We start from the raw sequence: 27,882 nt of genomic DNA, 5'->3' as shown, positions 1-27,882 counted from the left end.
TTAGAATAGCAAACATTTATTGCTCTACAATAGGGAGATTTGGGGGTGTCTGCACCTAACAAAAGGGCAATTAAAGTATACAGGCTTATATAACGCAGAAAACATACCCAAACTAAAATCAATAACAGAAAAACTGCAAAAAATAAATCACACTGGTCAGGCTATAAAGTATAATAATATTCAAATTCATAATATCTCCGAAACCATAGTAGCACAAACGTTAATTTTAACGGCACAAAGATGCACAAACATAGCACTAAAGAAGTTGACCACTCTGGTTTGCTTTGGCTCCAGCTCAGCACCAGCAAAGGAATAACAATGTAGCGCTTTATTTTGCAGCGGCGACCTGTGGTGACGTCACCGGCCGGAATTAAAACTTATATTATCTGCGAAACCAAAGCAGCATAAACGCTAATTTTAACGGCACAAATTTGCACAAACGAAGCACTAAAGAAGTTGACCAGCTTGGTTGGATTCAAAGCAAAATGATGGGATGGTGAACTCTAGATGAACTTAACAAATATTCTTTAATATCTTCAAAACCAAAACAGCACAAACGCTAATTTTAACGGCACAAATGTGCACAAACCAAGCACTAACCATTCCGTCTATTTAACTGAGTTTTTTCTGTGAGTGGGGTGTCAGCATCTGACACATGGCCTTTGGTGAGCTTTGGTGACATTAAGTATTGGCACCCTTTTTGAGGAACTTCCCAGTACAGGATTTGGACCAAACTAACAGAGTACAATCACCCGGTGATACTGGACACAACCATAGACATATATAAAGAGTAGACCCCGCATCGACCGCTCTCGCCTATAGGCGCTGACGAGATTTAGGGGCGCCATCTTGGGGCGGTCGACAACTCCGCTCAGTCTAATGTGTTAACCAGGTGCAGAATCAATTTTAATCAACTATAACTCGTTTAATGTTGAACTAATTTTCACATTTGTTTAGCTTAAAACAGTCCCATTTTTTGAAGGATTGTTCTAAACAAGAGAAATGAGAAAAGATGAACACACAAGGATCACTACTATCACAAATATAAGATTTGAAAAAAAGTGACATCTGGGCATCTTTTGATGTGATCAAAAGATTATATTTGTACATTGGTGTTTGAACAGGACTTCTTTGAACTTGTGTGACTTTTACATACAAATGCAACATGTATATGGATTTATGCCTCAACTCTTACCTCCATCCGACTGCGGCAGTGTTCTTGGCCCCGGTAAAGAGGTGGTTATTTTGCCCACGGAGTTTAATGAATTCCTCTGTATGCTCCCTGCTCCCTAGAACAAAATTACATGTAAAGCATATTTCTGTTATATCAACAGGCAAAATGACTGTTCTGTATAATTATGCCAGTGTTGTTCTTCAAGTGAATTATACTTTAAACCTTATTATACTGTACTGTAAATTAACTATACGTTATTGAGTATTCAAACAAAACGTTTGCAGTATTGACAGCCCAGCACAGCTGGACTGATGTTATTTCTTCAGCTGCATTAAGCTTTGACAGTTCTAATAATTTGTAATAAACTGTATGAGAATAAATTGATCGGATTTGTGAGGGTTACAGCTATCAGCACAGTTACAATAAGATGTAGGTTAAAATAAAAAATTGTGACATTTTTATGAAGGCTTTTAATGTTGCTGAACGTCTCGTATCAACAGATTAGCTCTAAGCTTTAGCTTCAGCTGGTCCTATAAATTCCGGTGGCTCCATTACCGTCACGTATTTTAATAATGTTCAGTTAAAAAAATAAAAACAAACTACTTACATTTAAAGCTGTACTCAGCAGTACTGCCAGCGCTGCTGCTGCTTTCCATTGTAAGTAAAATTTCTCGCAAAATCAGCCTTTTTACTTCTTCTTCTCCTTCTACAACTACTAAAAAAAAAGCGAGCAAAGCACCTCGGGAAATCTTATGGCCGGCAAGGCCAGTAAGGATGGTATCGGTGCATCCTCAGAATTCGGGGAAAAGGAGGACGCATTTGAAGGCTGCATTTTAAGCATCCTCAGATTTTTTGCCAAATGGGACAGCCTCCGCGCATCGTTGTGACGTCACTGGCCTTAAAATGCGTCCTTCGAAGGACGCAGCCGCCGAATTGAGACACAGCATAGGAGATGAATGAAATCTCCTTACCTTTTTTGCGGCCGCAAGCTGTGTGTTTTTCTTCCGGAATGACGTCCTGGCCGGAAAACGGAAGGTGGTATGCCGCCTTTTGGGTCCGGGTGGAAACACCAATTTGTTACTGTTTCACCGTGCCGTGTCTACGGTGAAGCACCCTCGGTGGACCCAGCTCGTTTTTACCCAGTCAGGCGACCCCCACTTACTTATTACCTTGAATGTAGGACGCATAAAACAGACAAGTATGCTTTTAGTTATATTTTATCTAGGTAAAGACAGAGAAATAGTTACAGTCACACCAGCGCTGATGGGCCCCTGATCGGCAGGAGGCCCCGAGTGCTCATCACACAAACATTATAAAGGGATCTCGGGACACACCCATACAAGGGCGGTACACATCCAAACTGTGACATCAGCAGGGAAGCTGTGTCACCTCCGGGGTGGTATCTGATAGATATGTGCCGGGATAAACAGCTCGTTCCACTTGACCTTGTTGATATCCTAACAACATTAACCCAGTATTAGCAGCTTTGCTCTGGTTACCGCTCTGCTATAGAATCCAGTTTAAAATTCTTGTCCTTACTTTTAAAGCCCTGCATGGTCTAACTCCTCCCTACATTTCTGAGCTGATCCAGCTCCGTACTCCGACCCGTAGTCTGAGGTCGCTGGGCCAATCATTAGGCGCCCGCCTATGCATTGAAAATGCATGGCGGAGGCCTTATGTTATGCACCTAATAAGGGTTTCTTTATTAGGCGCCCGCCTATGCATTGAAAATGCATGGCGGAGGCCTTATGCTATGCACCTAATAAGGGTTTCTTTATTATTATTATTATTATTATAGTACCGTTAATACAGCCCGAACCGTAGGCTGTACCCCCACAAACTATATATCAAAACGTGCGTCTCGACGCCGCGATCAGGGCTTTTTGTACTTGACGCCGTTTTGACCAACAGTTGGAACAGAATTCGCAAAAAACACTTCTTAACACAATTGACCTCTCAATAATGCTCGGTTGAGCACGACACTGGTGTTTTGGTCGAGTGGGTTAGGTGTCGGGCTGCAAAGCAGAAGATCGTAGGTTCGACTCCAAGCTGTGCCAATTTCAGAGAATTACATTTTCACCCAATATTTCATTTCCCTTTGGCTTTAAAAAACGATTTTTTCATTTAAATCATTAGCCAGATTAATTTATTCAGCATATATCTTAAATATACCAAATACAATATTTCATTTCCCTTTGGCTTTAAAAAACGATTTTTTCATTTAAATCAATAGCCAGATTAATTTATCCAGCATATATCTTAAATATACCAAATACAATATTTCATTTCCCTTTGGCTTTAAAAAACGATTTTTTCATTTAAATCAATAGCCAGATTAATTTATCCAGCATATATCTTAAATATACCAAATAGTACAATAAAACAATCAAATTCATCACAATCTCTTTAATCTTACATATGAAAAGTTATCCCTCGAGCCCTGACGTCAATAGTCCGTCGATTTAAACAAAAATACGCCGCACAGTGCTGGGGTATCGTTAGTGTGTTCAGCTTGAATCAGCAGGTTAGGGTAGCAGGTCGACTGCCCCAAGATGGCGGCCGTATTCAAATTCATCACAATCTCTTTAATCTTACATATGAAAAGTTATCCCTCGAGCCCTGACGTCAATAGTCCGTCGATTTAAACAAAAATACGCCGCACAGTGCCGGGGTATGGTTAGTGTGTTCAGCTTGAATCAGCAGGTTAGGGTAGCAGGTGGACCGCCCCAAGATGGCGGCCGTAATTCGAGGGGCGCTGTGTATTATTCAGAGCAGACAAGCAGTACTCTTTCAGTTCCGGGTCAGAGGTGAACTCCTCCATCTTGTGGCTTGCTGTGCTGTGCTGTGCTGTGCTGCCGTTTTTCTTAAATTACTGAAGGATATTGTTGAATGAAGTCCAATTTACCCAGACGAAGGGTGTTCCATTGGGTGTTTTCTTTGCAACTACGTGACGGTGAGTCGTTTATTTAATGTCGGTTTTATATTATGGTAGAAATGCGGTGGCTAGGCTACACGGCACTGAGGGATGGAAGAGCTGCGTGAAGCTGACACCCCACCCACAGAAAAAACTCCGTTAAATAGACGGAATGGTTAGTGCTTCGCTTGTGCAGGTTTGTGCCGTTAAAATTAGCGTTTGTGCTGTTTTGGTTTTGAAGATATTATAGAATATTTGTTAAGGTCATCCAGAATTCACCATCTCCCCATTTTGCTTCGAATCCGATCAAACTGGGCTACTTTTTTTAGTGCTTCGTTTGTGCAGGTTTGTGCCGTTAAAATTATCGTTTGTGCTGCTTTGGTTTCGGAGATATTATGAATTTTAATTTTAACCGATGACGTCATCCCAGCCCGCCGCTTCAAAATAAAGTGCTACGGTAAATCATATGTTATTGCCGTCACTGGAAAAAACATAAGTCTTTTTAATATATTTCTACTGATAAATCAGTAACATTACTATGAAGTTGTGTCATCTACCGAGCCTCCCCCCCTACAGCATTCTTATAAAATGATTTATATATTCCTGCTTATTGGCAAAGATCTCTTGGGACACATGTTTTTGTTTGTTTTTTTTAGTTTCCTGACTGAGGGGAGAGGCTGAAACAGTCTCTGTGCAGGATGGCTGGCGTCCTTAATGATGTTCCTCATTTGTGTAAAAAGATGTGGTCAGATCTACCTTTTGGTCTCAACACTTTTCTCAAGAAAGCAGTTATTAATTTTATATTTTTCTTTTATCATGCAAGTTGTTTTAGCTGCTATTGTAAAATGTGTGTTATATTGTTTTGTACTTTATTCCTGAATAAATATTGCGATTTATTTTGTCTCATTTAAAGAACTTTACTTTAGATAGCAATGTCAAGTGACATTGCCAAAAAAGGCATTTCATTTATTAGAATGTTCAACTGTTTTCATAGTCTATTTTTCCTAATCAGAAGGGTTTATTCTTCTTCGAGAGTATAATGTTTATAACATTTTCAAACAATAACTTGGTTATAGTTGATCTTAGTAGTCATAGTTCATTACTCCTCTGAATTAATTAGAATAGCAAACCTTTATTGCTCTACAATAGGGAGATTTGGGGGTGTCTGCACCTAACAAAAGGGCAATTAAAGTATACAGGCTTATATAACGCAGAAAACATACCCAAACTAAAATCAATAACAGAAAAACTGCAAAAAATAAATCACACTGGTCAGCCTATAAAGTATAACAATATTAAAATTCATAATATCTCCGAAACCATAGTAGCACAAACGTTAATTTTAACGGCACAAAGATGCACAAACACAGCACTAAAGAAGTTGACCACTCTGGTTTGCTTTGGCTCCAGCTCAGCACCAGCAAAGGAATAACAATGTAGCGCTTTATTTTGCAGCGGCGACCTGTGGTGACGTCACCGGCCGGAATTAAAACTTATATTATCTGCGAAACCAAAGCAGCATAAACGCTAATTTTAACGGCACAAATTTGCACAAACGAAGCAGTAAAGAAGTTGACCAGCTTGGTTGGATTCAAAGCAAAATGTTGGAATGGTGAACTCTAGATGAACTTAACAAATATTCTTTAATATCTTCAAAACCAAAACAGCACAAACGCTAATTTTAACGGCACAAATGTGCACAAACCAAGCACTAACCATTCCGTCTATTTAACTGAGTTTTTTCTGTGAGTGGGGTGTCAGCATCTGACACATGGCCTTTGGTGAGCTTTGGTGACAATAAGTATTGGCACCCTTTTTGAGGAACTTCCCAGTGCAGGATTTGGACCAAACTAACAGAGTACAATCACCCGGTGATACTGGACACAACCATAGACATATATAAAGAGTAGACCCCGCATCGACCGCTCTCGCCTATAGGCGCTGACGAGATTTAGGGGCGCCATCTTGGGGCGGTCGACAAGTCCGCTCAGTCTAATGTGTTAATCAGGTGCAGAATCAATTTTAATCAACTATAACTCGTTTAATGTTGAACTAATTTTCACATTTGTTTAGCTTAAAACTTTAAAACTATAAGGCTTAGCTATTATAACAAATGGTCCAGTGCGTTTAAATAATCTTAGTGGGGTTAAAAGTAATAGAATATTCTGACATGATGTATGTATGTTTCAAAACACAGCCACGCACACATTGTTTATAATTTTTTTATTGCATTTGTACATGTACATATGTACATATACTTCCCAAAAAGAACCCGTGATGGGCGAAATCTGTAAAGTAGTAACCTTTATTTTTTTTACAATTATTATATACAATTAAATACACTATAGTATATTGAAACCATAGAACAAAACCTTTTTACCGGCCCAAGCATATGTTTAACAAATGAAAGTACTATATAAACGTTTTTTTTTTAAATTATTATTTACAAATAAGCTGTAAAATAATAATTTTAATCAATACGAACTGAAGGCTTCAAATTGCGGAGATCAGCGTGGCCCACCGCGACCCGAGTCATTGGATTAGAACGGGAGAAAATTAAAAATTATTATTAAAAAAATACAAAGTACAGTAGGACAAATAGTGACTCGTGTGTATTTCACTGCTCTTTTGACTGAGGCGCTGCATCCGTGACTCCGCTCTGTAGCGTTTTTTTCTTCTAAAGCCCGCGGTGCAGGTGAGTTTTTTTTTTTCGGGAGAAGAACACATTTTTATCGGTAGTTGTCACTCTTTTTTCAAAAAAGATTCTTATAAACCGACACGCCACCTGATGAGAACTGTAATGAACGGCTCATCAATGCAAATCCGTGAAGCAGCGAGACCGTGAAAGGTGAACCGCAATATAGCGAGGGTTCACTATATATATATATATATATATATATATATATATATATATATATATATATATATATATGCTGTTTATTCACTAATGTCTAACAACAACTTTGTATCTCCTAGTATTAGAAAACTTACATTCTGATCAAAAATATAAACAATGTCTTTTCATCTTGCTTGTGAAAAGTTATCCCTCGAGCCCTGACATAAATAATCCCTCGATTTAAACAAAATTGAGCCGCACAGTGCTGAGGCATCATTAGTGTGTCAGCTTGAATCAGCAGGATTAGGTATCAAGTCGACCGCCCCAAGGTGGCGCCCGTAATTCCTGCGCAGCGACAGTCAATGCGGGGTCTACTCTTATATTATGTCTATGGACACAACCATGTTAGCGGCTAACGCTTAGCATGTTGCTAACCGGAAGTAGCTCTAGGAAGGTCTCACCAACTTCTGCTTCACAGAGTTTGTACTTCCTTTAGTAGTTTGTAATGCCTTTAACATTTTTATTCACATATTTCATTTTTTCATGTTACATTGAAGTATTTAATCATGTTTTAATAACACCAATTTTCCATGCTGCTTGGATGCAGACCTTCTCCTGTCGGCTGGTTTTGACGAAGACAAATCCTTTTCACACTCAGAAGATTTGATTTAAAATCCCCAAGTGATAAAAGCCTACGACCAAGGAACTCGGAAGCTTTGCCTTTGACGGTTACGCGCACCACCAGGCGGGCGCCTTCTTCAACTTCTTCAGAAGTTGAACGTTTCTAGTTAGGCGCCCGCCTATGCATTGAAAATGCATGGCGGAGGCCTTATGTTATGCACCTAATAAGGGTCCATCACCGTTAATACAGGCCGAACCGTAGGGTCTACCCCCACATACTATACATCAAAACGTTCGTCTCGACGCCGTGAAGCGGGCTTTTTGTACTTGACGCCATTTAAAGTTACCGTGGTGACAAAATTAACCAAAAACCACTTCTCAAAACCACTTCCTAGACACAGTTGACCTCGCAAAAATGCAGACCTCAGCATGGCACTTTTTTTTGGTACAGTGATTTAGGTGTTGGACTGGTGCACCAAAGGTCGCAGGTTCGCAACCCGCTGGGGGTACCCAATATTTTTTATTTATTTTTTACAAGTAACAAATAAACAATGTGAACAACTGATATAAATGAATGAATGATGAAAAAATTGCAACAGCAAGAACTACCCCCCGGCCAATACAGCACCACTCACCTGTGGGAAATAGCACTACACACCATTTTTGTCAAATGTTGAGTTCTGGGCCCAGATTTGGTGAGGCTTAGTTGCTAAAGGAGGCCGATCTGACACATGGCCTTTGGTGAGTTTTGGTGACATTAAGTATTGGCACCCTTTTTGAGGAACTTCCCAGTACAGGATTTGGACCAAACTAAGAGTACAATCACCCGGTGATACTGGACACAACCATGTTAGCGGCTAACGCTTAGCATGTTGCTAACCGGAAGTAGCTCTAGGAAGGTCTCACTAACTTCTGCTTCACAGTGGTTGTACTTCCTTTAGTAGTTTGTAATGCCTTTAACATTTTTATTCACATATTTAATTTTTTCATGCTACACTGAAGTATTTAATCATGTTTTAATAACACCAATTTTCCATGCTGCTTGGATGCAGACCTTCCCCTGTCGGCTGGTTTTGACGAAGACAAATCCTTTTCACACTCATAAGATTTGATTTAACATCCCCAAGTGATAAAAGCCTACGACCAAGGAACTCGGAAGCTTTGCCTTTGACGGTTACGCGCACCACCAGGCGGGCGCCTTCTTCAACTTCTTCAGAAGTTGAACGTTTCTAGTTATTATTATTATTATTATAGTACCGTTAATACAGCCCGAACCGTAGGCTGTACCCCCACAAACTATATATCAAAACGTGCGTCTCGACGCCGCGATCAGGGCTTTTTGTACTTGACGCCGTTTCAACTTACAGTTGGAACAAAATTCGCTAAAAACACTTCTTAACACAATTGACCTCTCAATAATGCTCGGCTGAGCACGACACTGGTGTTTTGGTCGAGTGGGTTAGGTGTCGGGCTGCAAAGCAGAAGATCGAAAGTTCGAATCCAAGCTGTGCCAATTTTAGAGAATCACATTTTCACCCAATATTTAATTTCCCTTTGGCTTTAAAAAACGATTTTTCAATTTAAATCAATACAGTTCACCTCATGCCTTTAACTTTTTTATTCACATATTTTATTTTTTCATGCTACATTGAAGTATTTAATCATGTTTTAATAACGCCAATTGTCCATGCTGCTTCGATGCAGACCTTCTCCTGTTGGCTGTTGGCTCATTAGCAGCCTCATTTGTTGTGGTCTGTTGTCATTCACACAGAACAATAAACCGTGCCAGCCAGCATGAGTTTTACAAACGGCAAAGCTTTGTCTTAAGCAGAAACGTGCCTCTACTCCGCGCTGCGTTCTCAGACCAGTGTGATGCGTTCGCGAGCGTCAGAAAGCTATGGTGCATTGAGGAGCATGGGACATTTCTAATTTACAATAATATTTTTTTTTTTTTTTTAAAGTAACAATTAAATAACTTGAGCAACTGGAATAAATGAATGATGATAAAGGAATTTATTTAACATGTTTTGGGACAGTTTGTATTCAGACGTTTTAAGAAAACATTAAAGTATTTTATGTATTGTTTATTAATTTATTTTATATTATACTTAATCTCCTCCTTTTCCTGTATAATCCTGCCTCAAGCATTTCGCTGGCTCTCCTTATTATTGTAAACTTTGTAATGTAACGAGAGTTCAGGGACATCCTACAATCAGGCTTAGGCTACTGGAGGACATCAGGGCCAGTTTTTCTCACTCTACTGATTTCTACTGTTCTCCAGTTTTGCATTGCATTGAAATGAAAGTCACATTTCCTGCCACAGTTGTTTGCTGCTTCTCCACCGAAGCCAGGCCTGCAAGCTCTCCACCATCAGCCATCACTTATCAGTTACCCTCCTTCACTGCCTTGAATTTTAGTCATACTCAAAAACTGCTAGTTGAAAGAATAATTAATTTCATTATTATTTTCTGTTTAAATATCCAGTCATATTCACTGAATTAGAACATCTTTTTAGAATGTTTTTTAGTCTGAAAATGACAAGTACCTTTTGAAATTAACCTTAATGCAGGTACCAAACTTGTCCTTAAACCACAATAATTGTATTTATTTTACTACTATAATGTACTATTTTAATCTTAAATCTTATTTTTATTAGTTGGGATGGCTGCCAGCACAACACTGCATTATGTCCTCGTGACAGAAGTCATCGCTAGAAAAATGCATTATCATCATTAACAATGATTACTGAAAAAGACGTACTTCATTCCTGCAGTTCCTATACTGTCCACGAGTGGCGCTGTGTGAGCAGACAACAAGCAGTACTCTTTGAGTTCCGGGTCAGAGGTGAACTCCTCCGTCTTGTGGCTGCTATTGCTTGCTGTGCTGCCGTTTTTCCTAAATTACTGAAGGATATTGTTGAATCAAGTCCAATTTACCCAGACGAAGGGTGTTCCATTGGGTGTTTTCCTTGCAACTACGTGACGGTGAGTCGTTTATTTAATGTCGGTTTTATATTATGGTAGAAATGCGGTGGCTAGGCTGCACGCCACTGAGCTATATGCTACATGTAAAAGCCTTACAGCAGCGCGATCTCTCCTCCGCTGCAGGTAAACAGCCGGGTGAAGCTGACACCCCACCCACAGAAAAACTCTGTTAAATAGACGGAATGGTTAGTGCTTCGTTTGTGCAGGTTTGTGCCATTAAAATTAGCGTTTGTGCTGTTTTGGTTTTGAAGATATTAAAGAATATTTGTTAAGGTCATCCAGAATTCACCATCTCCCCATTTTGCTTCGAATCCGATCAAACTGGGCTACTTTTTTTAGTGCTTCGTTTGTGCAGGTTCGTGCCGTTAAAATTATCGTTTGTGCTGCTTTGGTTTCGGAGATATTATGAATTTTAATTTCAACCGATGACGTCATCCCAGCCCGCCGCTTCAAAATAAAGTGCTACGGTAAATCATATGTTATTGCCGTCACTGTAAAAAACGTAAGTCTTTTTAATATATTTCTACTGATAAATCAGTAACATTACTATGAAGTTGTGTCATCTACCGAGCCTCCCCCCCCCTGTTGTGGGAGTTTTGGGTGGAATATTAAACAATAGTAACTGAGTTCCCATCTTTACTAAATGACGAGACGGTGGTATAACGTTCCAGCACTTTTATTGAGAAACAGAGCAGAGATTCACATAGTTGGAAAGTAATCGCACCCCACGGTTCCGCTGCAGTCTCTGTCTGCCCTGTCTCTGCCTGTGTCACTTTTCGGGCTTCCCCTAATACTGCACCGTGGCCTTCCCATGAGACAAAACAAAGACAGTCTATCGTAAACAATCAGTATCCCTCAGCAGCTGCAGCATTTGGCCTTGCAATCAGAAAACAGTGGATCTCATACACAGACATCAGGTCTCCAGGCCTCCTCTGTCCGAGTGGTGTGAGGCCATAGTGACTTCAGAATAATAATTCTTATAACATTCCTCTCTTTTTTTTTTTTTTTTTTTTTTTTTTTTTTTTTTGATGATGATGGCGTCGTCAGCATCAAGACAAAACAAGATGACCCATCACTTGAAAATGTGAACAAAGCACAGAGGAACCATTTCTGTAAACTCGTGAAGTGGGACCCAAAGGGTTCCCGTGTTGGAACCGGGTAGTGCTGGAACTTTTAATACAGATCAACATGAATGCTTCATAGAGCTTTAACACACAAGATCAAAGATTTAGCTTTTGTCTACAATTTAGGATTCATCTAATTAGGTAAGGCCTGTTTTAGGTACCTATGCGCACATTATTTTAAAATTACATTAGACTATGGTAAGCTAAACCCTGTTCAGTAACCAAGGTCGAATCCGTCTACTCTGACCCACCCTGAATACCCTCCTACTCCTTTCTCCACTCACCCCTACGATGGACAATAATCCACCACTCCAAACTTACAACACCAGGAGCAAAGGCAGGAGAGGTTCAGTGCGGGCAGGGGAAACGCCAGAAAAAGCTACCCCTAGGGGGCAGTAAAAACTGGCAAGCCCCCCTCCCAGGGAGATCTGCTCTCGGCCAATCTGAGCCTGAAAACCCTGTATTGAATCTAAGTGTTATCATTACCAGCTAATATTAAAGGATCTTTAGAGCCAATCCGATCCTGGTTCTTCCTATATCAAATCAAAAGGTGCATAAACCATAGATCCTTGTGTGTCTGAAGCAAACAGTTTCCATTTTTTACCCCATAAAACCATATTGATCAACATGATGTAACATTAAGTGTAGATCTCATAACACAAAAAAATCAAACATGTGAGTCAGTGGAACAGAGCAGTTAAACAAACAGCAACACAATATGAGAAGAGTTCTAAACGTCAAGAACGCAAAGTTAAGAAAGCCTTCAGGCCATTCATGGCACAAGGCAGAAAATAATCTAATCGCGCTTAGTGTCTCTTCAGGCAACTCCTCCCGTTGAAGAATAAGGAATCAGAGTTCTCTGGCTTCTTCATCCCCAGTCCTCTTCTTGGTTCCTCCTCGCAGGCTGGACGATTGAGCTGGATGGTAATAAGTGTTCAGTTCTGGATGGGCACTGAGCATTTTATTTTGCATTTCTCTCTAATAAAACACTTTGTGAAGATGGTCTGCAGACACGAGTCCTTGTTCCCACTAGAGAACAGAAACAAGGTGTAATTAGTGTTCTTATCAAAAAAAACCCTTTCATGTGTCATTTATTAAACATTCTCCAAGCACTTTTACATTCAAGATATTTCTGTGCACAATTATTTAGCTTTCAGAATTCTGCAATTTAATTATTTGTTAAAAGAGTAATCTTTAAGTTCAAATGTATCTGCAGTAAATTCATAATAATTCTTAACAGAATGCTTTCAATGTGTGTCTTAACTGTTGTTGTCTGACAGTTGAAGTTCTCTGCAACATAATTTCATCAACATATTCGTTTCATGTCATTTCCCATTTATTTTGAAAACCCAACTGAGAAAAAGAAAGCCTTTCCATGTGAAAGCCTTTTCCCTCTCTCCCTCTTTTTTTTTTTTTTTTTTTTAAAGTGAGGTGCTGTTCTGCACAGAAAAGACAAAATATTTATACCATGCTGTTACTGTTCAAGGATGCCAAGGTTCTACAAACAAAGCAATGAGAGAGAACAGGAGCTTTTGAAAACGCTCTAACATTGTAGAACAACTAAAGCTACTTAAGCAAATCAGAGTTAGTTCCCAAATTATGTAATGACCTACTTGAGGAGTTTCAGTCAGGCTTCAGAGCTCATCATAGCACTGAAACAGCTCTGGTGAAGGTCACTAATGATATTCTCATGGCCTCAGATAATGGACTTGTGTCTATACTTGTCCTGTTAGATCTCAGTGCTGCATTTGATACAGTTGATCACAATATTCTCCTACAAAGACTTGAACATACTGTAGGGATTAAGGGGAAAGCATTAGGCTGGTTTAAATCTTATCTGTCAGACAGATTCCAATTTGTTCATGTTAATAATAAATCTTCCTCAAACTCTAGGGTCACCTGTGGAGTACCACAGGGTTCAGTCCTTGGACCAATTCTCTTTACTATATATATGCTTCCAATTGGCAAAATTATCAGACAGCATGGGATTAATTTCCACTGTTATGCTGATGATACTCAGCTATATTTATCCATAAATCCTGATGAATCCAATCAATTACTTCGACTGCAGTCATGTCTTGATGACATCAAAAGCTGGATGACTTTAAATTTCCTGCATCTAAATTCTGACAAGACCGAAGTTTTAATCTTTGGGCCAGAGTCCTCAAAAAATAAACTTCTTAACCAATCACTTAATCTGGGTGGCATTAACCTGGCCTCTGGTAATAAAGTAAAAAATCTTGGTGTTATTTTTGACCAAGACATGTCATTTAAATCCCATATTAAACAGGTTTCCAGAGTTTCCTTTTTTCACCTCCGGAATATCGCCAAAATTAGAAACATTCTGTCCAGGAGTGATGCTGAAAAACTGGTCCATGCATTTGTTACTTCAAGGCTGGACTATTGTAATTCTTTACTATCAGGAAGTCCACAAAATGCAGTTCAAAGCCTTCAGCTGATCCAAAATGCTGCAGCAAGAGTTCTGATGAAAATCAACAAGAGGGATCATATTTCTCCAATTTTAGCTTCCCTTCATTGGCTTCCTGTTAAATCAAGAATAGAATTTAAAATTCTTCTTCTAACGTATAAAGCCCTTAATAATCAAGCTCCATCATATATCAGAGCTCTGATTACCCCGTATGTTCCTAACAGAGCACTTCGCTCTCAGACTGCAGGTCTGCTGGTGGTTCCTAGAGTCTCTAAAAGTAGAATGGGAGGCAGATCCTTTAGCTATCAGGCTCCTCTCCTGTGGAACCAACTCCCAGTTTTGGTCCGTGAGGCAGACACCCTGTCTACTTTTAAGACTAGGCTTAAAACTTTTCTTTTTGACAAAAATTATAACTAGTGACTCATGTTACTCTCAGCTACCTTTATAGTTTTACTGCTATAGGCTTAGGTTACTGGAGTATATCAGGATCTAATTTTCTCACTATATTGAGTTCTACTGTTCTTCAATTATGCATTATGTGTTGTCATTTCTGCTTTAACTTTCTGTTCTCTCTCTTTTCTCTTTATAGTAGGTACACCTGGTCTGGCGTTCTGTTAACTTTGACATCATCCAGAGAAGACGACTCACCCGCTACTACCATCTAGTGTAGAACAGATTACTAGATCAATGTGTGCTTCTGTGCTTTTTTGTTTCTCTTGTTGTGTCTCTGTTCTGTCTTCTGTAACCCCAGTCGGTCGAGGCAGATGACCGTTCATACTGAGCCCGGTTCTGCCGGAGGTTTTTTTTTCCCGTTAATGGGTGGTTTTTCTTCCCACTGTCGCTTCATGCTTGCTCAGTATGAGGGATTGCAGCAAAGCCATGTACAATGCAGATGACTCTTCCTGTGGCTCTACGGTTCCCCAGGAGTGAATGCTGCTTGTCGGGACTTTGATGCAATCAACTGGTTTCCTTATATAGGAAATTTTTGACCAATCTGTATAATCTGACCCAATCTGTATAATATGATTGAACTTGACTTTGTAAAGTGCCTTGAGATGACATGTTTCATGATTTGGCGCTATATAAATAAAATTGAATTGAATTGAATTGAATTAATCCTAAAATAAAGTAAACCTTACATTGTGTACATCGTGATTATTTATTTATTTATTTATCTTCTTAAACTGAGGATTAAGGACTTTTATTAAGAAGTTCTTGGGTGAACGCATCTCTGCGTTCCTATTTATCAAGGCCTCCGCAATCTGATCTATGATCTATGTATTCTGAGTGCCTGGTCAGGAAGGGTTAAGGTTCTCTGAAGCTTTCTGTTTTCAGCAACCCTGAAAACCCAGAACCCTTTACAGTCAGTGTAAGGTGTCAGATGACATGTGGGACCACCTTGTCGTCCCTCTGGTTCCACCAGCTGTGTCAAGTCCACAGCAGCTCGTCCTGGGTGCCATGCCCCAGGGGTCTCCACACCCCCCTGTGTGGAACGCCTCTCATTGTAAGGATCTCACCGTATGTCCCGTTCAAAACAGGAGTTCCAATGTGGGGTGTCTTTGCTGCTTTAATGTTCCTCAGAGAAAACCTTCATTCATTGATATCACCTTCAAGCTGTTACCCTTTCATCATCACAGCCCCCAAACCATCCTGACCAGATCCAAAATGTCCCCATAATCTAATCTAATTAAATTAATCCTACTTATTTTCTGCATGTAAGACGATAACCATTAAATTATCCCGATCTAAAACCCCTCAGGTTAACAGGTTAACTGGTTAAAAAGACTTTTGAGTTATTTGTGTTCTAGTTGAAGATATTAAATCCCCATAAATATTGTAACCATTGTACCCTGATGCTTTAATCCTAAATTTACCCATGTTAGTTAGTAGGATGTGTCATTATGCTAATTTTATTGCAACATTACCCATTTTAGCCAGTAATCTTTCTTTGCGTTTTATTGATGCCTGCCGGATTGGCAGAAATCAGCTTACTCTTAAGATGTTTATTAAATGAAATGCTATTTAAAAGTTCACATTACTCTACTTATATAGTGAAAACTAATTAATTCATTTATTTATTTAACTGTTGATATAATACCCACTTAATTTATTAAGTTGCTCCATGATTCCATCAAGGTGCTTCTTTAAAAGTTTTCACCTTTACATAATCTTAATGTGTTTCGTAATGTGTGTTTTGTTTTAATTGTGTACAACAAAATCTGAAGTGAAATGCATGAAGTCGTGTCTGCAGAACTCATCTGTGTTTGTTGTCGAAGGTTGTCCGATGCCTCAGTCATAGTCCTTCAATGTCCATTTTCAGTCCAATGTCTGACTTAAGCACAACATTCTTCTTCCCTTCAACAGTCCATCCTCCAGTCCTCACGCCTGCAAACAGAATGAATTCTGCCAGCATTTTTTGCCAAAGAAAACGCTCCATAGGTTGAAAAGAAATTACAGCAAAGCAGTCACAAACATTTTAACTACAGTGTTCCCTCTAACATGACAAACATAAAAGAAACAAAAGGATAAAAAAAAATAAATAAATCAAACTTTGTCTCTGACAAAATAAAACTCAAACTGGATCAGGCTGAAGTCAATGACATCACCTTTAGTCCTTGTCCCAAGGATCAGCCCCCATGGCACTGCGGCACTGTTTCTGCATTCTCTCGCATCTGAGAATGTCTAAAATGAGACTAAATCTCTATGTTAGCACAATCCCATCATATTGACCAGGTTTCTTTGCAAAGAAAAGAAGCAGAAAGATAGAGCTGTTAATAGCAGAAAGCAACAAACATTTTTAAGACACCACCTTTCCTGCTGGAAGATCTGGCATAACTTGGTTAAAACTAAGTATAATTTAGTGTCCAAATCTGATTATTACTCCTTACCGCACTGCTAGCACTGTCTTTTCAGAGTCTACTATTGGCAGAAAGGTGGCGTCTACTTTAATCTGAAAGCAATAACTCAGAGGAAAACAAGAGTGTTAATAACATGCAGTTAAAACCCTGGTCCCCTTAGTGTCCCTTTAAAGTGATGTTTTTTTCCCCTTTTTTTTCTCTGATCCTGGGAAGGTTTCTATTCTTCCCCTTTCCTTTGAAACTCCGTTCAAAACACCTCCAAAAGAAAGAAAACAACAAAAAAAAATGAAAGAAATTAACCAAACAAAATTAAAACAAAATTGTTTTCCAAGGAGCACAATTATGTCTTTTCCAATATGACATAGGTTTTTGACTTATTACAAACCTTTTTGATATCCTCCTGGTCCTTTGACCATGTGTATTTGCTGTTAGTAATACTTTTATTCATATATACCTTATCAAACCTAATTGGTCAAGGGTGAAACTTTAAAGCAATGATTGTTCCCTTTTTAGTTTTTGAGCTTCCAGTGTTTCTCTATAAATGATGAGTTTCCCCCATAATTCAGCACATTGAGAAGGCTACCCAAAACAAACCAAGATTAGAATTAAAATTTAACCCTTCAGAAGCTGGCTTATTTTATTTTTTCCCCCTCTGACATAGTTTTCGTGCCCCCAGGCCAGAACACACAGACCCAGCCTTGCCGTAACATTCAGATGTTTAAATCATGGTCAGATTTGTTTATCATATCTATTGTCCTTCTCAGATTATGCTGTCCGTCTGAGGTTCACCCCAGTTCAGCATAACTAATAACATCAGATGATTTTATAACTGATGACGCGTGTAACGTGGCCTTCTGATATTTTGACACTTTTCAAAATTTCTCATTAGTTGCATTTAAATCCCAAGTAAAAAGAAATAAATGAATAGAAAACCCTTAGAAAAGCAACCATATTTAGTTCCATACAGTTTTGTTCAAAGCACAGTTTTCCCTCATCTATTTAAATCAAAAATCTTGTATATCTAAACTTCTTTTAACTGGACTGGTTTGTGATGAATCATTATTATTATAAGCAATGAGATCTCAGTAATTTTAAATTACTTTAGGGCTAAAAAACAAGTGATAGGATCTCAGCCTAAATTTGTAAAACAGTAAACTTAACAAGCTTATGTAACGCTTATTTCCAATTTCTAACAAAGCTGAAATATTTCTGTTAAAGCCATGTTAATCTCTCCGTGTATCAATTTAATTTGGTCCTGATATTTAATGTTAAAAAACAAACTTTGTTATTTAAATCTCTTTTACTGTACCTCTATTGTTAACATAGTCCATGCTTAAAAATGTCATTTGAATTACGGAGCTGCAGTTCTCCCAAAACAAATGAACATTCTGAAACCATGAACATTACTTCTACCCCGAATTAATTCACACAGACGAACGTTTAGTTACATAGATACATACACACGTACGGTTAAATACAAACGATGACATTCAGACAGACAAACACGTGCAGGCCTGCTTTTTCACCATCTTAAATAGCTCTATGTTTTTCATAATTTTTAAACGTCAACGCCGAAAAATGTTTTCAACGCGTTAAGTTCCCGCTTAGTTTAAAAGGTGGAGAGCGTGCGCTGGTTACGACCCCCCGATGTTTCGTCCACACGCGGTTTTACGCTTCAGTCCCGCAAGGATACAACTCTGTGTCTCGCAGACACCTGGACGCTTACCCATTTTTGAAAGTTATACGTCGCTATTAGCAGTTTAGACCAATTTTATCCACAACGGAAGTGCCTAATCGGTCCCCACGTAAACGCTTCCCCGGTGCAACGCCTTTTTAGTTTCGTTTCCGTTTCCTTGTTTTTATCGCTTTTCTTTTTTTCTCTTAATTTTATTTTTATTATTTAGTAGCAGTGCTGCAATAAAATAAAATAATAGTAATAATAATAACCCCTATGTGAGAAATCTGCATGTTTAATCAAATCATTTCAAATCATTTATGCATGTCATGCGTCTGGGCCCCTACGTTTTTCAGCATGAAATCGAACGTCTCACCCTGGGGCTAGGCTTGACCCTGAAAAACCTCTGCCTTTGACCCATTACACTGACTCTTCTGCTTCCAGACTTTTTTTTGTTTGTTTGTTTTTATTTATTTTATCCTTTTTTTGTTTTTTATTATTATTTTTTACGTCCTTAGCACGATCGACCAACTAAATGAAAGGCCTCACATCCGATGGTCGCCTTTTTGGTATAATGGTCGGGGTCCCCACTTATCAAAGCTGCAAACGTCTTCGCAACAGTCAAGGACTTAAGCATCCCTGCCGCTTTCATCCACAAAAGAAGTGGACAGCCTCTTGCACAAACCCAAGACAAGAGGACTTTAATGGACCAGCTGGAAACTGCTCAGCCGGTCACCTGTTCTCCAGGTGAAAATCACTCTGCCACTCCTCCCCCCTTGTGGGAAAGTCCGTATTTCAGCTGAAAACGTATTCTAATTAAATTTTGAATTTTAGTTTAATGTTTAAACCTTAGTCACCGTTCGGTATTGCGAACCCTGTTTTATTTGCCTTAAGGATTAAATATAATTCATTATTTCTACCGGCTTTTACTTTTACTACCTTTTAGGTTTACAGTTTTAAATTTTAAAATTTCTTGAGGTATACTTTAAAATGGGGTTTAAAATTTAAAAGCTTGCAAGCATTTTTGACCAATTGCGTTTGTTTTTAAAAGAGCTGGAAAATAATCCCCTTACCGTCTCATGAAAGAAAGGTTCGGATCTTCGCGCCGACGCCCAGAAACGCTCCGAGACCAGGAGCTCCTCCACATCCCTTGAAAATCCATTCGGGGTACCAGAGGCCGGATAACCTCTCCGGGCCGGCCAAAGCAGCTCCTGTCCTCGGACTCCCCCGCTCGTCGGTCGGAGATCTTGTTCGTTTACGCCAAATTGTTGTGGGAGTTTTGGGTGGAATATTAAACAATAGTAACTGAGTTCCCATCTTTACTAAATGACGAGACGGTGGTATAACGTTCCAGCACTTTTATTGAGAAACAGAGCAGAGATTCACATAGTTGGAAAGTAATCGCACCCCACGGTTCCGCTGCAGTCTCTGTCTGCCCTGTCTCTGCCTGTGTCACTTTTCGGGCTTCCCCTAATACTGCACCGTGGCCTTCCCATGAGACAAAACAAAGACAGTCTATCGTAAACAATCAGTATCCCTCAGCAGCTGCAGCATTTGGCCTTGCAATCAGAAAACAGTGGATCTCATACACAGACATCAGGTCTCCAGGCCTCCTCTGTCCGAGTGGTGTGAGGCCATAGTGACTTCAGAATAATAATTCTTATAACACCCCCCCCCCTCTATTAAAGTATACAGGCTTATATAACGCAGAAAACATACCCAAACTAAAATCAATAACAGAAAAACTGCGAAAAATAAATCACACTGGTCAGCCTATAAAGTATAACAACACTGTAAGGAACGATCTCCTAAAACGTTCCTTTGTCCACCTAAGCTAAACCTTTAATTAGGCTGAAGGACCATTCCACTTTTTATTGGCTTTATGCATGAAGTGGGAAATATTGTTCAACTATGAATATATTGACTGTGTTATCAGCTGAAAGTATAAAGCATATAGATTGAATTAGAAATGCCTGAAAATATAGAGCAATTTGGTTTGTTGTGTATTGAGCTCAGCACAAAATATCAAAAACTTAACGCTCCCCAAAAACTATTGGGCTGCAAATCTTAATGAAAACTTTATTTTATTTTTGTTATGATATTTTTCTGGGATGAACCCGGACACAGCACACACACACAGTCAGTTCTTATGAGTGAGTTTTATTGAATGGTGTGGAAGATGGATGATGAGACCAGAGTCTTTCAACAGACGGAGGTGTAGGATGTAGAAGCTGGCCGGCAGGAGGCGTGTGGAGAGACTGACCGGGAGGAACTCTGGAGCCGAACACTGGAGAGCAGAACATCTGAGCCGTGCACTGGAGAGCAGAACATCAGAGCCGTGCACTGGAGGGCAGAACATCAGAGCCGAGCGCTGGAGAGCAGAACATCAGAGCCGTGCACTGGAGGGCAGAACATCAGAGCCGTGCACTGGAGGGCAGAACGTCTGAGCCGTGCACTGGAAGGCAGAACGTCTGAGCCGTGCAGTGGAGAGCAGAACGTCTGAGCCGTGCAGTGGAGAGCAGAACATCTGAGCCGAGTGCTGGAGAGCAGAACATCTGAGCCGAGTGCTGGAGAGCAGAACATCAGAGCCGTGTGCTGGAGGGCAGAACGTCTGAGCCGTGCACTGGAGGGCAGAACGTCTGAGCCGTGCAGTGGAGAGCAGAACGTCTGAGCCGTGCAGTGGAGAGCAGAACGTCTGAGCCGTGCAGTGGAGAGCAGAACGTCTGAGCCGTGCAGTGGAGAGCAGAACATCTGAGCCGTGCAGTGGAGAGCAGAACGTCTGAGCCGTGCAGTGGAGAGCAGAACGTCTGAGCCGTGCAGTGGAGAGCAGAACGTCTGAGCCGTGCAGTGGAGAGCAGAACGTCTGAGCCGTGCAGTGGAGAGCTGAACATCGGAGCCGTGTTCTGGAGAGCAGAACGTCTGAACCGTGCAGTGGAGAGCAGAACGTCAGAGCTGTGCACTGGAGAGCTGAACGTCAGAGCCGTGCAGTGGAGAGCAGAACGTCTGAACCGAGTTCTGGAGAAAAACAAACTGACGGAAAGTCTATGGGCTGACTGTAACAAAAACCAGGTTGAAAGGAGTCTTCAGACTGACGGTAACAAAACGGAGCTGACAAGAATACTGGCAGAGACTGAGCGGGAGTGAACGCTATGGACCGGCGACGGGAACAGAAAGAGGTGAGTCTTATAAAGCGGTGGAAACAGGTGGAAGCAGTTGCGGGTTAATTGCAGCCTGCCAGGTGAAACCGATCAGGCTGCGCAGGAACAAGAGAGAGGGAGAGAGGCTCAGCATGCAGCCAATAAGCTGCATCCTGACAATTTTATTCAGTTGTTTGTGCAACAACAAGGTTGTTGTTGCACAAACAAAGCACTGAAAAAGTAGCCCACTGTGGTTTGCTTTGGATCCAGCTCAGCACCAGCAAAGAAAGAAAAACGTAGCACTTTATTTTGAAGCGGCGGTCTGGGATGACGTCATCGGCTGAAATTAAAATTCATAATATCTCCGAAACCATAGTAGCACAAACGTTAATTTTAACGGCACAAAGATGCACAAACACAGCACTAAAGAAGTTGACCACTCTGGTTTGCTTTGGCTCCAGCTCAGCACCAGCAAAGGAATAACAATGTAGCGCTTTATTTTGCAGCGGCGACCTGTGGTGACGTCACCGGCCGGAATTAAAACTTATATTATCTGCGAAACCAAAGCAGCATAAACGCTAATTTTAACGGCACAAACCTGCACAAACGAAGCACTAAAGAAGTTGACCAGCTTGGTTGGATTCAAAGCAAAATGATGGGATGGTGAACTCTAGATGAACTTAACAAATATTCTTTAATATCTTCAAAACCAAAACAGCACAAACGCTAATTTTAACGGCACAAATGTGCACAAACCAAGCACTAACCATTCCGTCTATTTAACTGAGTTTTTTCTGTGAGTGGGGTGTCAGCATCTGACACATGGCCTTTGGTGAGCTTTGGTGACATTAAGTATTGGCACCCTTTTTGAGGAACTTCCCAGTACAGGATTTGGACCAAACTAACAGAGTACAATCACCCGGTGATACTGGACACAACCATAGACATATATAAAGAGTAGACCCCGCATCGACCGCTCTCGCCTATAGGCGCTGACGAGATTTAGGGGCGCCATCTTGGGGCGGTCGACAACTCCGCTCAGTCTAATGTGTTAACCAGGTGCAGAATCAATTTTAATCAACTATAACTCGTTTAATGTTGAACTAATTTTCACATTTGTTTAGCTTAAAACTTTAAAACTATAGCTATTATAACAAATGGTCCAGTGCGTTTAAATAATCTTAGTGGGGTTAAAAGTAATACAATATTCTGACATGATGTATGTATGTTTCAAAACACAGCCACGCACACATTTTTTATAATTTTTTTATTGCTATATAAACAAACACATTTGTACATGTACATATGTACATATACTTCCCAAAAAGAACCCGTGATGGGCGAAATCTGTAAAGTAGTAACCTTTATTTTTTTTACAATTATTATATGCAATTAAATACACTATAGTATATTGAAACCATAGAACAAAACCTTTTTACCGGCCCAAGCATTTGTTTAACAAATGAAAGTACTATATAAATGTTTTTTTTATTATTATTATTTACAAATAAGCTGTAAAATAATAATTTTAATCAATACGAACTGAAGGCTTCAAATTGCGGAGATCAGCGTGGCCCACCGCGACCCGAGTCATTGGATTAGAATGGGAGAAAATTAAAAATTATTATAAAAAAAATACAAAGTACAGTAGGACAAATAGTGACTCGTGTGTATTTCACTGCTCTTTTGACTGAGGCGCTGCATCCGTGACTCCGCTCTGTAGCGTTTTTTTCTTCTAAAGCTCGCGGTGCAGGTGAGTTTTTTTTTTCGGGAGAAGAACACATTTTTATCGGTAGTTGTCACTCTTTTTTTCAAAAAAGATTCTTATAAACCGACACGCCACCTGATGAGAACTGTAATGAACGGCTCATCAATGCAAATCCGTGAAGCAGCGAGACCGTGAAAGGTGAACCGCAATATAGCGAGGGTTCACTATATATATATATATATATATATATATATATATATATATATATATATATATATATGCTGTTTATTCACTAATGTCTAACAACAACTTTGTATCTCCTAGTATTAGAAAACTTACATTCTGATCAAAAATATAAACAATGTCTTTTCATCTTGCTTGTGAAAAGTTATCCCTCGAGCCCTGACATAAATAATCCCTCGATTTAAACAAAAATGAGCCGCACAGTGCTGAGGCATCATTAGTGTGTCAGCTTGAATCAGCAGGATTAGGTATCAAGTCGACCGCCCTAAGGTGGCGCCCGTAATTCCTGCGCAGCGACAGTCAATGCGGGGTCTACTCTTATATTATGTCTATGGACACAACCATGTTAGCGGCTAACGCTTAGCATGTTGCTAACCGGAAGTAGCTCTAGGAAGGTCTCACCAACTTCTGCTTCACAGAGTTTGTACTTCCTTTAGTAGTTTGTAATGCCTTTAACATTTTTATTCACATATTTCATTTTTTCATGTTACATTGAAGTATTTAATCATGTTTTAATAACACCAATTTTCCATGCTGCTTGGATGCAGACCTTCTCCTGTCGGCTGGTTTTGACGAAGACAAATCCTTTTCACACTCAGAAGATTTGATTTAAAATCCCCAAGTGATAAAAGCCTACGACCAAGGAACTCAGAAGCTTTGCCTTTGACGGTTACGCGCACCACCAGGCGGGCGCCTTCTTCAACTTCTTCAGAAGTTGAACGTTTCTAGTTGACTTTATAACTGCAAATACAAAAGATGGAGAGTAGTGCTAAGATAACATAATGTGCTTCACAGCATCATGGCTACACCTGCTTTGCCAAAGTTTGGTCTGAAGGTGAATAGGATCGTCTGGAAGTCTCTCTGCAGGGACCAACAATCACAAACTGCTTCCTGCTTTAGTTCTGGTCCAGATGAGGTGTATCTGAGTCCTAAGTCCATAATTCAGTTTATACAGTTTATCTGCCAAAATGGGTTCATATCGGGGTGAGTTACACTTTAAACTCTTCATTCTGAATCACTTCTTCCCCTTTTGGACATTTCGTGACATTGTTTATAGTTGTGGGAAAACTGACATCTAGTGGCGGGACGATGTTACTACACGGTTTAAAAAAAAAATCAACATTCGCTACAGGAGGCACAGTTTTAGCCACTAGATGGATATATGCCTCTACTTTATGACATATGCCTTTTTTGGCTCTTGGGTGCCGGATAAATTGCCTTGAGCCTGTTTGAACTATGTTTTAGAGGATTAAAAGGACAGAAACCTAATTTTATTACTATACTTCTTTATACTTTTTAAAATACGTATAATACAGGGAGTTATGACCAGTGTGGGGGGATGAAACAGTAGAACTTGTTATATCGGTATGTCTTAAAAAGATTTTTTTTTATCCACAAAAAACGACCATCAGCATGGAGGCTTGGTGTCTATAACTTTATTTGATCATGACCAAACGGTTTTTGGTCTTTGTTTATAAGCATTCAATGTGGCTATGTACTTTTAATTAATTCCCATGACTAAGTGACCTGAAGGAAGCAGAGTCCAGGTCCTTCAGACCAATGTGTGCTGTTTACTCAGAAACCTATTTAATAAAAATATAATTCTCATTTACAGGATTTACGCACATGGCAGCTTTATTAACTGCTTCTTTCACTTTTTACTCCATGCACAAAAATATTTTTAGATTAAAGAGAAACAAGTAAAGGCGTCAGTACACCTCCAGATCCAAAATGCTGCAGCAGGAGTTCTGATGAAAATCAACAAGAGGGATCATATTTCTCCTATTTTAGTTTCCCTTCATTGGCTTCCTGTTGAATCAAGAATAGAATTTAAAATTATTCTTCTAACGTATAAAGCTCTTAATAATCAAGCTCCACAAAAAGGCAATAAAAAAAGGGCAGTGTTGGCTTAGTGGTTAGAGCACAGAGCTTCAGTCCCAGAGGTTCTGAGTTCAACTCCCACAAGCTGCCATTCTGGGTCCCTCAGCAAGACCCTTAACCCCCCAATTGCTCCCCAGGTGCCTCACAGTGGCAGCCCACTGCTCCCCAAGAGTGATGGGTTAAGATGCAGAAGTGAATTTCTCTATTGTGAGATCAATAGAGTTCAATTAATATTATATATCAGAGCTCTGATTACCCCGTATGTTCCTAACAGAGCACTTCGCTCTCAGACTGCAGGTCTGCTGGTGGTTCCTAGAGTCTCTAAAAGTAGAATGGGAGGCAGATCCTTTAGCTATCAGGCTCCTCTCCTGTGGAACCAACTCCCAGTTTTGGTCCGTGAGGCAGACACCCCGTCTACTTTTAAGACAAGGCTTAAAACTTTCCTTTGTGACAAAGCTTATAGTCAGAGTGGCTCATGTTACCCTGAGCTACCTCTGTAGTTATGCTCCTATAGGCTTAGGCTGTTGGAGGACATCTGAGCTCTGTTTCAGAAAAAATATACTCTGAGTAGTTCTACATCACTCTGTCATACTCAGCGTTTCTAGTTTCAGAACAGATTATATAAGTCAGGTAACTAAACACAACGGCGTCCGATCAACCATGAGTTGAACGTGAGCATGAAAAAAAGCCTGATCACTGGAACGCAAATAACGTGATTCACCATGGCAACGACTGGAAATAAGCTTGGAAGTGCGCATGTCCTGCGAGTTTTTTCATGCTCACGTTAAAGTCATGGTTGATCAGACGCTGTTTTCTTTAGTTACCTGACTTATATCATCTGTTCTGAAACCAGAAACGCTGAATATGACAGAGTGATGTAGAACTACTCAGAGTAGCAGCTTTTCTACTCAGTGTAGATTTTTGCTGAAACGGAGCTCAGATGTCCTCCAGTAGCCTAAGCCTATAGCAGCATAACTATAGATGTAGCCCAGGGTAACATGAGCCACTTTAACTAGAAGCTTTGCCGAAAAGGAAAGTTTTACGCTGCAAAAACGGAACTAAAACTAAGTAACATTTTCTTATGAGTGTATTTGTCTTTGATTTGAGCGGGTAAATAAGATTATCTGCCAATGGAATAAGATTTTTGCACTTAAAACAGGAACAATCCATCTCCATCATCTTACTTCAAGTGCAGGATATCTATCTTATTTTAGGGGTCAAAATACTCATTCTATTGGCAGATAATCTTATTTACCTGCTCAAACCTAGGACAAGAACACACATTTTAAGAACATTTTACTTATTTTTAGGTCAGTTTTTGCAGTGTAAGCTTAGTCTAAAAAGTAGATGGGGTGTCTGCCTCACGGACCAAAACTGGGAGTTGGTTCCACAGGAGAGGAGCCTGATAGCTAATGGATCTGCCTCCCATTCTACTTTTAGAGACTCTAGGAACCACCAGCAGACCTGCAGTCTAAGAGCGAAGCGCTCTGTTAAATCAGAAGTGCTCTGTTAAATCAGGCACGCTTTGAACATTTTTGCTTTAAATTCAGTCGACATGAGAAGCATGTGGACCGAAGTAGTCTGGTCATGAGTTCATCCTGTAATGGGTGGGTTGTGATAAGATTGGGTTTTACCGGGCTGCTGTTACATGTCTATTAAAAACCCATCTTTCCCAGTTCCGGATTTGGCTATAAATGAGGAAATATTGATCAAGAGGTAGAACAGTGTAATATGCATATTTAATTCATAGAAATTAAATATGGAGACAGAGTCTTACATTACCAATCAAGATGTTTTCCCGCGCGGTGGAGAAGTCTGTCTAACTTTGAAAAGTCTGAACACATTTTTTTAAGGGTGAGACCATCCCATGTTTTTAGGAGGAGGGGAAAATCTGTTTTGAACAAAGGAATTCTCTTTCTGACCCACCACCTCAGCAATAAAACTCCATGTTTATCTTACGCTGGAGCAGGGAGAGACAGACACCACTCTGCTTTCCTCAGTAACCCCAACTAAGATATATTTTTAATTCTTAACAACCCCTCTGTTTTGATCATCAGATCAAACCAATGACTAGGCTAAACTAAGTTTATGTCTTGAAACCCTTAAACAAAATGTAAGTGGTAATGTGTAATATTGTAACCCACTGACCCCTCTGTTGGCGACTCATGAAAGTTCAAATGTTCCCCTTAAATGTAAAGTAACCCAAGTATAAGCTAAAAAGCTACTAAACCTATCTGAATCTCAAACCTACTAGAATTAAGAAAAGTAAGCACCTTTATCCGAGAGGTGCAAGGCTAAA

At 39.9% G+C, this 27,882-nt stretch overlaps 2 protein-coding genes and 1 long non-coding RNA gene across 4 annotated transcripts in view; 1 reads left to right on the top strand and 2 right to left on the bottom strand.

Annotated features, from left to right (window-relative positions):
- Window positions 1-27,882, bottom strand: part of LOC105938223 — a 179,892-nt gene that overhangs the window by 37,399 nt on the left and 114,611 nt on the right. The window lies entirely within an intron of this gene.
- Window positions 1-27,882, top strand: part of LOC118567162 (nuclear factor 7, brain-like) — a 55,387-nt gene that overhangs the window by 19,106 nt on the left and 8,399 nt on the right. The gene's annotated exons all lie outside the window — the stretch shown is intronic.
- LOC118567192 lies at window positions 969-1,820 on the bottom strand. Its single transcript, XR_004933533.1, has 3 exons — window positions 1,782-1,820; window positions 1,196-1,289; window positions 969-989 (listed from the first exon to the last, which is right to left on the bottom strand). It is a non-coding gene; the product is annotated as an uncharacterized LOC118567192 (long non-coding RNA).

Source organism: Fundulus heteroclitus, chromosome 20 (genome assembly GCF_011125445.2).
Source record: "Fundulus heteroclitus isolate FHET01 chromosome 20, MU-UCD_Fhet_4.1, whole genome shotgun sequence".
Lineage (NCBI taxonomy): Eukaryota > Metazoa > Chordata > Actinopteri > Cyprinodontiformes > Fundulidae > Fundulus > Fundulus heteroclitus.
This window is presented reverse-complemented; position numbering and strand designations above follow the sequence as displayed.